Genomic DNA, 11,798 nt, shown 5'->3' on the forward strand with positions numbered 1-11,798 from the left:
TATATATATATACATACATATATATATACATATATATATATATATATATATATATATATATATATATATATATATATATATATATATATACATGTATATATAGTATATATATATGTATATAGTATATATATATATATATATATATATATATTATATATATATTAGTATATATATATATATATAATTATATATATATATATATATATATATATATATATATATATATATATATATATATATATATATATATATATATATATATATATATACATACATACATACATACATATATATATATATATATATATATATATATATATATATATATATATATATATATATATATATATATATATATATATATAGGACACTCTGTAACAGAAATCAACATGTGAAACAAGCGCAGGAACTGGGTTGATATTGCCTATTTGATATTGAACAGAGTAAATTTATTGCTTCTTTACTGTGGCAATTATAAAAACCATTTCAGAAACCATTTTAAGACCATAAAAAGGTCTTAAAATTGAAGCACTGTTACGTTTATATTGTTCTGTATTGTTGTATATTGTATATTGTGTCTGTATATTGTTCTGTATGTTGTATATTGTTCTGTATTGTTGTATATTGTATTTTGTGTCTGTATATTGTTCTGTATTGTTGTATATTGTATATTGTGTCTGTATATTGTTCTGTATGTTGTATTGGCTAATATTGATATACTGGATGATCATACAAAATAACAGCACAAAGATATGAACATATACTTTTCTTCGGTATCTGGGATATGCAAGTTCAATATATTTTTCATTTTTTGCTGATATCGAAAGAATAACCAGGTCGTTTTATCATGTAAAATTTTCATGCGAAATATATTTAAAACAAATTTTCTTACAAGTGTTAGTGCACGTTCTTTTGGACTTAAACTTATAAAATCTGTTATCATTTTATTTTAATAATACAAAACAAATACGCAAACTTCAATTTTCTAATCATAACTGTTGGGCCCCCGGCCAAATGTGGATATATTAGGGTGACTGGATCTCAAAGAGAGAGGATAAATTTCGGAATTTTGCTTATTTCAACCCCATAAAATGATTCTTCTTTCCAGATATTCAAATAGCCGAAATTTCAGCTGGGCTATTTTACGTTAACCCGTGCCGCCGTTCCTCAAAGTTTGAAAAAATCCAAATTTTTGGTTAAAAGCTTACAGATCGAGCCATAACTCACGAACAGTAAATAATAACAACCCGCTTATTATCTCAAAGAACGCCAATATTGCTCTTTCAAATTAATATTTTATACATAACTCTTGTTATTTTAAGTCAAGCAAAGCTGCAACAATATTTAGCGCAAAAAACGTGACTTGGTACCACTAGGTGCCCACTTTATGTATTTTGCTAACAAGTGATAAATTTGTCTTTTTGTATACATTTTTTATTTTAAAGCGAAAATATACTAAAGAAAGTAATACTGATAACTCCGATGGTATTTTTTACTTTAAAATATAATAGTCAGGTATATAATACACACAAATCAGACACTAAAATGACACAGAGGTAGTACAATCATGAGTTGGTAATTTTGCATTGTTATTTGATATGTTTTAGAGATTTTGCTAAAGTAACTTTTGAATCGTCAGGATATAATACTCGGCATTTGCCTACTACTTGGAGGACATACTGCTTTTGGGCCTCATTTTCTGTGAGAAGATTTTTAAAGTTATTTGTTAATTTAACACCATGTTCAGCCATATCATTAACTACATTTCATGTTTTGATAATTTTAAGTCCTTCTTGGAGACCATTACTTTGAGACCAGGTATTTGGATGTTCTCTTGGAAAATTTGTTTTTATATTAAATCGGTCAAAAACGGGAACATTTACATTCGTTCAAAGACAAATTTTCAATTCTAAGAAGATCGTGGTCGGAAAAATGTTTAACTGTAAAACGACTGAAGAACCTACAATGGCAACAGCCGAGGAAGCTGCTCAAAGAGTCTATGCCAAAAAACTTGCTGCTGATAAAGTAAGAAAAGAAAGCTTGCCGAGGACACACAAGAACAGCAAGAGAACAGGCTTGCGGCTGATAGAGAAAGTAAGAACAGAAAGCGTGCCGAGGAACTACCAGAGCAACGCAAAACCAGACTTGCTGCTAAAAGAGAAAGCGAAAAAAGAAGGCTTGCCGAGGAATCACAAGACCAGCAAGAAAACAGGCTTGCGGCTGATAGAGAAAGTAAGAAAAGAAAGCATGCCGAGGAATCACAACAACAGCGTGAAATTAGGCTTGAGTCTCAAAGAGAAATCACCAAAAGACAGCGTGCCGAGGAATCACAAAAGCAACCTAAAAATTTTCGCCTAGCATTCAGGTACAGCCCAGTCGATGATTATAGCTTGAGTAGATCTGTTCAAATCGGGACTATGTCTAAAATTTGTCCCTATTGCAAGGCCTTAAAATTTAATGGTGAAACAATGAGAATGTGCTGCGCCTCAGGAAAAGCTAAACTTCCTCTACTGGCTGCACCACCAGAGCCATTGAAGACTTTGCTTACTGGAACTACGTCAGAATCTAAGCGTTTTTTAAAACAGATCAGAAAATATTACTCATGTTTCCAAATGACGTCGTTTGGTGCCCAAATCGAAAATCCAGGTGAATTTATGCCTACTTTCAAAGTAAAAGGGCAAATTTATCATAGAGCAGGGTACCTACTACCATTCTCAGGCGAGAATCATAGATTTTTACAATTGTACTTCATCAGTGATAGAAATTCTGAATTGAATGCACGTTGCGAAATTTCTCCCGACGTTGAAAGGACAATCGTTTCCCAATTGGAACATCTTTTCCACGAAAATAATAATTTAGTGCGTCTGTTCAAAACAGCCATCGATTTGATGCCTACTGATAGGCATAAAATTGTTATTTCCGCTGACAAAACGCCTTCTGGCCAACATGTGCGTAGATACAATGCTCCAACTATCGACGAAGTGGCAATCGTTGTGGTCCGTGATCAGTTTTTACCTCGAGATATTATTCTTCATAAGCGAAACGCTCAGCTGATAAAAATTGCTGAAACTCATCGATGTTACGATGCCCTACAATATCCTATCATTTTTTGGGATGGAGCCGACGGCTATCACTTTAATATTAAATTGATAAATCCAGCGACTAACAAAGAAATGAATAAAAAATGCAGTACAATGCATTATTATTCCTATATACTAATGACTCGGCATGATGAAGACAATTATATTTTAAAATGCCGTCAATTGTTTCTCCAATACGTCGTTGATATGTATGCAAAAATTGAATCAGAACGTTTGCTATTTATCCGTCTGAATCAGACCAAGCTCTGCTCTGAACAATACATTCAATTGCGAGATGCAGTTGTAAATGACGGTAATACCACAAACGTTGGAAGATTAACGATTTTACCTTCGTCATATGCTGGCAGTCCCCGTCATATGCATGAATATGCTCAAGATGCTATTGCGTATGTTCGTCTCTATGGTCGTCCAGATTTATTTATTACATTTACATATAATCAATCTTGGGACGATATACAGCAGCTTTTACTTCAAGGACAATCGGCGGTTCATAGACATGACATTACGGCCCGTGTCTTCCGGCAAAAGTTGAAATCACTGATAAACTACATAGTAAACTTGAAGTGTTTGGGTCAGTGCGATGCTGGATGTACTCAGTGGAATGGCAAAAACGAGGATTGCCACACGCACATATACTTATCTGGCTACATTATAAAATTACTTCTAACGAAATTGATGATGTGATTTCCACTGAAATACCTGATGAAAATGTCGGTAAGGGGTTATATGATATTGTTATAAAAAATATGATACATGGACCTTGCGGAGCATTGAACGAAAATTCACCATGCATGGCCAAAGGAAGGTGCACAAAGCAATATCCTCGACTTTGAGTACCCAACACAATTACTGGCAATGATGGTTACCCACAATATAGAAGAAGATCTACTGAAGATGGCGGTAAAACAGCAATAATAAAGAAGCGTAAGGTACCACCATCGAAGTAGATAACCAGTGGGTTGTTCCATATTCCCCATTATTATCAAAAACATTTAATGCACACATAAACGTTGAATACTGTAACTCCGTAAAGGCAATCAAATACATATGTAAATACGTCAACAAAGGCAGTGACATGGCAGTTTTTGGCTTCCAGTCCGAAATCAAAGATATCGACGAAACCGCACAATATCAGGCTGGAAGATACATAAGCAGTAATGAAGCTGTTTGGCAAATTCTTTCATTTCCGATCCATGAACGCCGTCCAGCTGTTGTTCACTTAGCGGTACATTTACAGAATGGTCAACGTGTTTATTTTTCAGAATCCAACGTGCAACAAAGAGCCAAGAATCCACCGGATACAAAGTTAACTGCTTTCTTTTCGCTATGCAAAAATGATTATTTTGCAAAAAAAAACTGCTCTATACTGAAGTGCCTTCGTATTACACGTGGAATACTAAAAATAAAGTATTTGAACGTCGAAAACAGGGTAAGTCAGTCTACGGCCAACCTACCATCTTCAAAGATACCACGATAAGAAGACTCTACACCGTTCACCCCAATCAACATGAATGCTCTTTCTACGCCTGCTTTTGGTGAATGTACCCGGTCCGACGTCCTTTGAGTATTTGAGAACTGTAAACGGTACTATACATGACACTTACCGTAGTGCATGCCAAGCTCTGAATTTATTGGAGAATGACCAACACTGGGATAACTGCATCAATGACGCGTGCGAAACGTCAACTCCAAGTCAAATTCATGCATTGTTTGGAACCATACTAACAAGTTGCTCTCCTTCAGCTCCTACAGAGTTATGGGAAAAATATAAATCGAAAATGTCCGAAGATATACTCCATCGAAAACGGTTAGAGACGTCAGATATGACTTTTGATTTTACATTAGAAATTTATAACTACACTTTAGTTATTATAGAAGATTTGTGCGCATGTATGGCAAACAAACCTCTTCAGGATTTGGGAATGCCATCACCTAATCGTACCGCTGCTGTTTCGACATTTTAGAATTGGATCGTGAACAAAGTCACAGTACGAGTGATCTATTGTCGTATGTACAGTAGGCTGGAGCTTATTTTAAAAATTTTGGAAATATTATAAAAAGTTTGAGCCATTTATAATAATGTTTAGGGGTAGCTCAAGTACCTCCAAGATTAAGAAAAAAAGTAATAAAGAAGGAAAAAGTAAAAAAGAAGGATTTCGAGCAACTTGTATTTTGCTTAAAAACACATAAACAAAATTGTTTAGTTCCTATTTATGGTTGAACGGATAGAGTCTGTTTCCTGCTATCGGGATAAGCTCTGCAGTGTTCATTGACAACTTGCAGCAGAACCAGACATAATTTAGCCGGCAATGCAAAATTTCCATCCTTCAGAGATGAACGTGTTCAGACTTGTTTGCTTTTGACCGGTTGCGCTTACTATAGTCTCGGACACCAAGACTCAGTCTGGTGTAGTTTTTTGCTCGAGGCGATATTGTATCAGTTCTGTTTTGTTATCAGTGTTGTTTTTTTTACAATAATAAGCTAATTGTGTATTAACTTGTCTCAAGACAGTAGATTTCTAGAACGTTAATGACTACTGAGCGTTGATTGACGAATTTGAATGTAACTGAGCCTATGCTTTTGTTGGAGAAGCAATGAGTTGAACAATTTTTGCTCTTTTTTCTAAAAAAAATTCACCCTACCTAAGTTCATGATTATAAATTCTGTTTTCTTTTTATTTCAGACCCAATTGAGACTGAAAATGTTAGCAAATGCAACTAGATCTCGAACGGAGTTATATCTCATTGGTAGCTCTGTGTCTGAATTAAGAGGTAGCAAGCTGCCTTCATTGCGAATGGCTCTTGGGTTCTTCCTTCATCTCCACCTTGAACTGAATGAGACCATTAGGCACTCGTCGGCTGCTGCTGTAACCGAACTAGCAAAGTTTTGGCGGAAAGCTCGAATTCCAATGAGAGATCATCAAAACTGTCAAACCAAGCTTGAGCAGGCATTTGAAGAATGGCGTCTTCTCAAGAAGAACAAAGCACGAAAGTCATCAACTCAACAGGCGAGAGAGGCGGCCTTCGTATCTAGGCTCGAGGATCTTTTTGGCATCGCTCACGCCGATGCCCTGAACACGATGTCAATACAAGAAGACAAAGATTTCTTGTTAGCCCAGCGAGAAAAAGGGAGACGGGGGTCAATGGTTGGCGTAGATGAAACACTAGCTTGCAAGGAGAAAAGGGTGTCTGAGAGAGAGCAGCAAACACTTAAAAGACGACAGAAAACAGAGAACATACAACAGATAGAGGCTTCCACAGCCGAACTTACCACATCTGGTTCAGAGATCAGCGCAGCAGAAGACGTTGACAGTGAGGGGGCTGTTGGAGGAAGCAGAACTCAAAAAAGAAAGAGGGGCCGAAAAGCTGTAGTTATACCTGAACTAGCAGCAGCTCTTGATCGTACTAAAGTATCAGACCGCAAGGCTGTTTTTGTCATAGCAGAAACTGCCAAAAGCTTAGGAATGACTATTGACCAACTAGCTCTAAATAGAGATTCAGTTCGCCGACTCAGAGCAAAACATCGAATTCACAGTTCTGCAAGCATCAGAGCCAAGTTTCAGAGTGATGTTAACCTCGTTGTCCACTGGGACGGCAAACTGATCCCCGACCTCATTGGAAAAGAGAAGGTTGATCGTCTGCCTGTTTTGGTTTCCGGAAAAGAAGTTTTACAGCTACTCACAGTAGCCAAGCTTCCATCCGGAACAGGCGAGGCTCAGGCTTCTGCTGTCTTCGGAGCTATTGAAGACTGGGGCATACCCGGCAACATCCGAGCCATGTGTTTCGATACTACAAGCTCAAACACTGGCAGGATCTCTGGTGCTTGTGTTCTGTTGGAGCAGAAGCTAGGTAAGGAACTCTTGTCACTGGCTTGTAAACATCATATTATGGAGCTCGTCATTGGTGCTGCGTTTCGAGTGTGCATGGGATCGACATCTTCCCCTGAGGTTCCACTCTTCAAACGCTTCCAGGACTATTGGAGATTCATAGATACAGATAAATATGAAACAGGAATTGCAGCTGATGATGTGGCGTGTCTAGTGGATGACATCAAACAAAGTACCATCGATTTTGCTAACAAGCACCTTGAACAGAGCCAGCCGAGGGATGATTACAAGGAATTCCTGGAACTTGTGTTCATCTTTCTTGGTGCTACTCCTGCGAGAGGAGTACGATTCATGTCACCCGGAGCGATGCACCATGCCAGATGGATGAGCAAAGTGATATACAGTTTAAAGATCTGGATGTTCAAGGCTCAGTTTAGACTGACTCTCACAAAAGAAAGAGGTTTGCATGACGTGTGTGTGTTTGCAGTACGTGTGTACCTGAAAGCCTGGATCTCTGCACCTTTAGCCTCAGGTGCTCCGTACAGTGACCTACTACTGCTGAAGTCACTGCTCGAGTACTCGTCCATCCATTTGGCAATCTCAAAGGCCACATCAAACAAGTTTTCCGGTAACTTGTGGTATTTGTCACCCGAACTCGTTGGCTTGGCTTTCTTCGACAGTCGCGTCAGTTCGTCGACGAAGAGACTGATGGTGAGTGCCATGCAGAGTGAAGACGACCAGGGACAGGAACATACCAAGCATATCACCATTGATCTTGATTCAGCCAAGAATAAAAACCTGGAACATTTTGTTACAGCAAAGTCAGCAAAACTTTTTTAAATGATGGATCTTCCGGATGGATTTCTCACAGTTGATCCAGACTTGTAGGAAGAAAGACACGACTGCAAGCTAGCGTCAGAAACTGTGAGGTCACTCAAAGTCGTCAATGACCACGCTGAGCGAGGAGTGGCACTCATTCAAGAGTACAGCGGTTTTATAACCCAAGATGAGTCGCAGCTGCAATTTCTGCTGCCAGTTGTCAATGAACACCGCAGAGTTTATCCCGACAGCAGGAAGCAGACTCTGTCAGGTCAACCATAAATAGGAACTAAACAATTTTGTTTATATTTTTTTAAAGCAAAATACAAGTTGATCGAAATCCTTCTTTTTTTTTCTTTTTTCTTAATCTTTGAGGTACTTGAGCTACCCCTAAACATTATTATAAATGGCTTTAACTTTTTCTACAATGTTTTCATGTGATATGGAACAACTTAGGGGGGTAAGAAAATAATATTTCCAAAATTTTTAATTTTTAAAATTTTTAATCGAAATCCTTCTTTTTTTTCTTTTTTCTTAATCTTTGAGGTACTTGAGCTACCCCTAAACATTATTATAAATGGCTCAAACTTTTTCTACAATGTTTTCATGTGATATGGAACAACTTAGGGGGGTAAGAAAATAATATTTCCAAAATTTTTAAAATAAGCTCCACCCTAATGTACAGAATAACATTTCCAAGTTAACGTCGGAACAAAAAGACATTTATGATACGATAATGCATTGTGTCGATAACAACGCTGGAGAAATTTTCTTTTTGGATGCACCAGGAGGAACTGGTAAACCGTTTGTGATAAAACTGATTCTGGCATCAATTCGATCAAAAAATGATATAGCGTTGGCAATTGCGTCGTCCGGAATAGCCGCAACGTTGCTGCCTGGTCGAAGAACTGCTCATTCCGCTTTGAAATAGCCTCTGAATTTACATTCTACAGAAACTCACGTTTCTGTGAGTTTCACAGAAACTCACAGTGCACGTGCAATATTTCCAAATCATCTGGGATGGGTAAAGTATTGCAGCAATGCAAACTTATTATTTGGGACGAGTGCACAATGGCTCACAAAAAATCGCTCGAGGCTCTGGATCAATGTTTGAAAGATTTGCGAGGGAATTCGAAACCCTTTGGCAGCACATTAATATTTCTTGTGGGAGATTTCAGGCAAATATTACCTATAATACCTAGATCAACCCCTGCAGACGAAATGAATGCTTGCCTGAAAAATTCTAATTTATGGGCACACGTAAAAATATTAAAATTAACTACAAATATGCGTGTCCGATTGCAAAACGATGACTCTGGTCAAACAGTTTCAGATCAATTGCTGGCATTTGGAAACAGAAAGCTCCCAGTAGACTCAATTTCAGGACGTATACAACTACCTGCTGAATTCTGTAATTTAGTGACGTCCAAAAATGAATTGATTGAAAAAGTATTTACGAATATTCTAAACAATTATAAAAATAATAAATGGCTAAGTGAAAGAGCGATTCTTGCACCCAAAAATATAGACGTCCACGAAATCAACAATATTGTTTTGACCAAGATTCGAGACCAGGCAGTCCTTTACAAGTCAGTCGACACAGTTTTGGAACCAAATGAGGCGGTTGATTATCCATCTGAATTTTTAAATTCCGTTAATCTTTCAGGGTTTCCACCACTCGTACTACAACTAAAAATAGGCGTACCAATAATATTGTTACGTAACATAAACCCACCAAAGTTTTGCAATGGCACGCGAATTGCCGTAAAAAAAAACAATGGAAAACGTAATAGAGGCCACAATCTTGACAGGGCCTTTTGAGGGTGAGGCTGTTCTTATTCCTCGCATTCCCATGATTCCAACGGATCTGCCTTTTCAATTTAAAAGATTGCAATTCCCAATTCGATTAGCATTTGCAATCACCATCAACACAGCTCAAGGTCAATCACTAGAAAAATGAAGTATAGATCTTAATACTGATTGTTTTTCCCATGGACAATTGTGCGTTGCATGTCCGAGGGTCGGTAAACCTGACAATCTATTTATATGCAGCGACAATTGGACAGCGAAGAATGTTGTATATTCGCAAGTTTTACGCAGTTAATTTGTATTCTATCTATCTATCTATCTATCTATATAAAAACGAGTTGTGTGCATGTTTGTTTGTTTGTAAAAAGAGCGTTTGCATATGACGTCATTATAAGTACATAAGGCTTTGTATGACAAGGGGAAAGCCAAGAATGTTGTATATTCGCAAGTTTTACGTAGTTTTTACCAACTACGTAATGTCTGTCGTGTTGGGTTATGTCTGTCGAGTGACGTCATGTCATCATGTCGTCATAAAGTTAGTTGTCGTCATGTTTGTTATGACTATGACGTCATTAAAGGTATTTAAGAAAATCGCTCAAAGACAAATTTTTAATTGTAAGAAGACCGTGGACGGAAAAATGTTTAATTGTAAAATGACTGAGGAACCTACAATGGCAACAGCCGAGGAAGCTGCTCAAAGAGTCTATGCCAAAAAACTTGCTGCTGATAGAGAAAGTAAGAAAAGAAAGCGTGCCGAGGAATCACAAGAACAGCAAGAAAACAGGCTTGCTGCTGATAGAGAAAGTAAGAACAGAAAGCTTGCCGAGGAATCACAAGAGCAACGTGAAAACAGGCTTGCGGCTCATATACCAATTCAAAAACGAATGCATTCAAACCGAAGTAGCTGAGTTGGTAAAGCGTTATGTTCCAGGTTCTAGGTCCGAGAGGTTCCATGTTCAAACCTTGGCTTTAGCATTAATACAAAAGAAGAAGAAAAAACTAAAAAAGGTAAAAACTATAAAAAAAAAATAAAAATAAAATCTATATATATATAAAAATAAGTTGTCTGTCTGTCTGTCGAGTGACGTCATTATATGACGTATGAATTATTTCATCATATACCAATTCAAAAACGAATGTATTCAAGCCGAAGTAGCTGAGTTGGTAAAGCGTTATGTTCCAGGTTCTAGGTCCGAGAGGTTCCAGGCTCGAACCTTGGCTTTAGCATTAATACAAAAGAAGAAAAAAAAACTAAAAAGGGTAAAAACTACAAAAAACTAAAAAGAAAATACTGAAAAAACTAAAAAAGCTAAAAAACTAAAAAAAAGGTGAAAAACTAAAAACTAAAAAAGGTAAAAAAGGTAAAAAAGGTAAAAACTACAAAATAACTAAAAAGAAAAAAACTAAAAACTAATAAAAAAACTAAAAAAAACTAAAAAGTGAAAAAGAAAAAAAACTAAAAAAAGGAAAAAACTGAAAAATAAAGGAGAAAAAAACTAAAATCCGGCACACAGGGAATATAAATGACGACCGGGACACTCAAAGATAAATTACAGACTTGGACACTGGGACACAAATGACGACCGGGATATTGGGAATATAAATGACGACCGGGACACATGGACACAACTAAAACAGGGATGCCGGGGGCACAGGGGGATATATATAAGTGACGCCGGGGACACAGGGAACGTTCGATTAGCAATAACCATCAACAAGGCTCAAGGGCAATCATTAGAATAATGAGATATAGATGTGAATACGGATTGTTTTTCCCATGGACAATTTTATGTTGCATGTTCAAGAGTCGGTAAACCTGACAATCTATTTATATGCACAGACAATGGGACATCGAAGAATGTTGTATTTTCGCAAGTTTTACGTAATTAAAAACATATATATATCTATCTATATTCACAGGTGGGACACATGGACACAACTACAATGGCGCGTAACTAATATGGCGCGTAACGACTTACGCGCGCAGGGGGGATTGGGGGGGGGGGGGGGCACGAAGCGCCCCCACCAACTAGGTACAGCTAGTATATATATATATGATTTAACTACGTAAAACTTACGAATATACAACATTCTTCGCTGTCCCACAAAGCCTTATATACTTATAATGATGTCATATACAAACGCTCTTTTTACAAACAAACAAACATGCATACATACAACTTATTTTTGTATAGATAGATTTTAATGAAAAAATATCCTGATATATATTCCCTGTCACCCAA

At 37.1% G+C, this 11,798-nt stretch overlaps 1 protein-coding gene across 1 annotated transcript in view; it reads right to left on the reverse strand.

The window, feature by feature from the left end:
- Nucleotides 1-11,798, reverse strand: part of LOC136024902 (uncharacterized) — a 148,114-nt gene that overhangs the window by 110,021 nt on the left and 26,295 nt on the right. The gene's annotated exons all lie outside the window — the stretch shown is intronic.

Source organism: Artemia franciscana, chromosome 3 (genome assembly GCF_032884065.1).
Source record: "Artemia franciscana chromosome 3, ASM3288406v1, whole genome shotgun sequence".
Taxonomy (NCBI): domain Eukaryota; kingdom Metazoa; phylum Arthropoda; class Branchiopoda; order Anostraca; family Artemiidae; genus Artemia; species Artemia franciscana.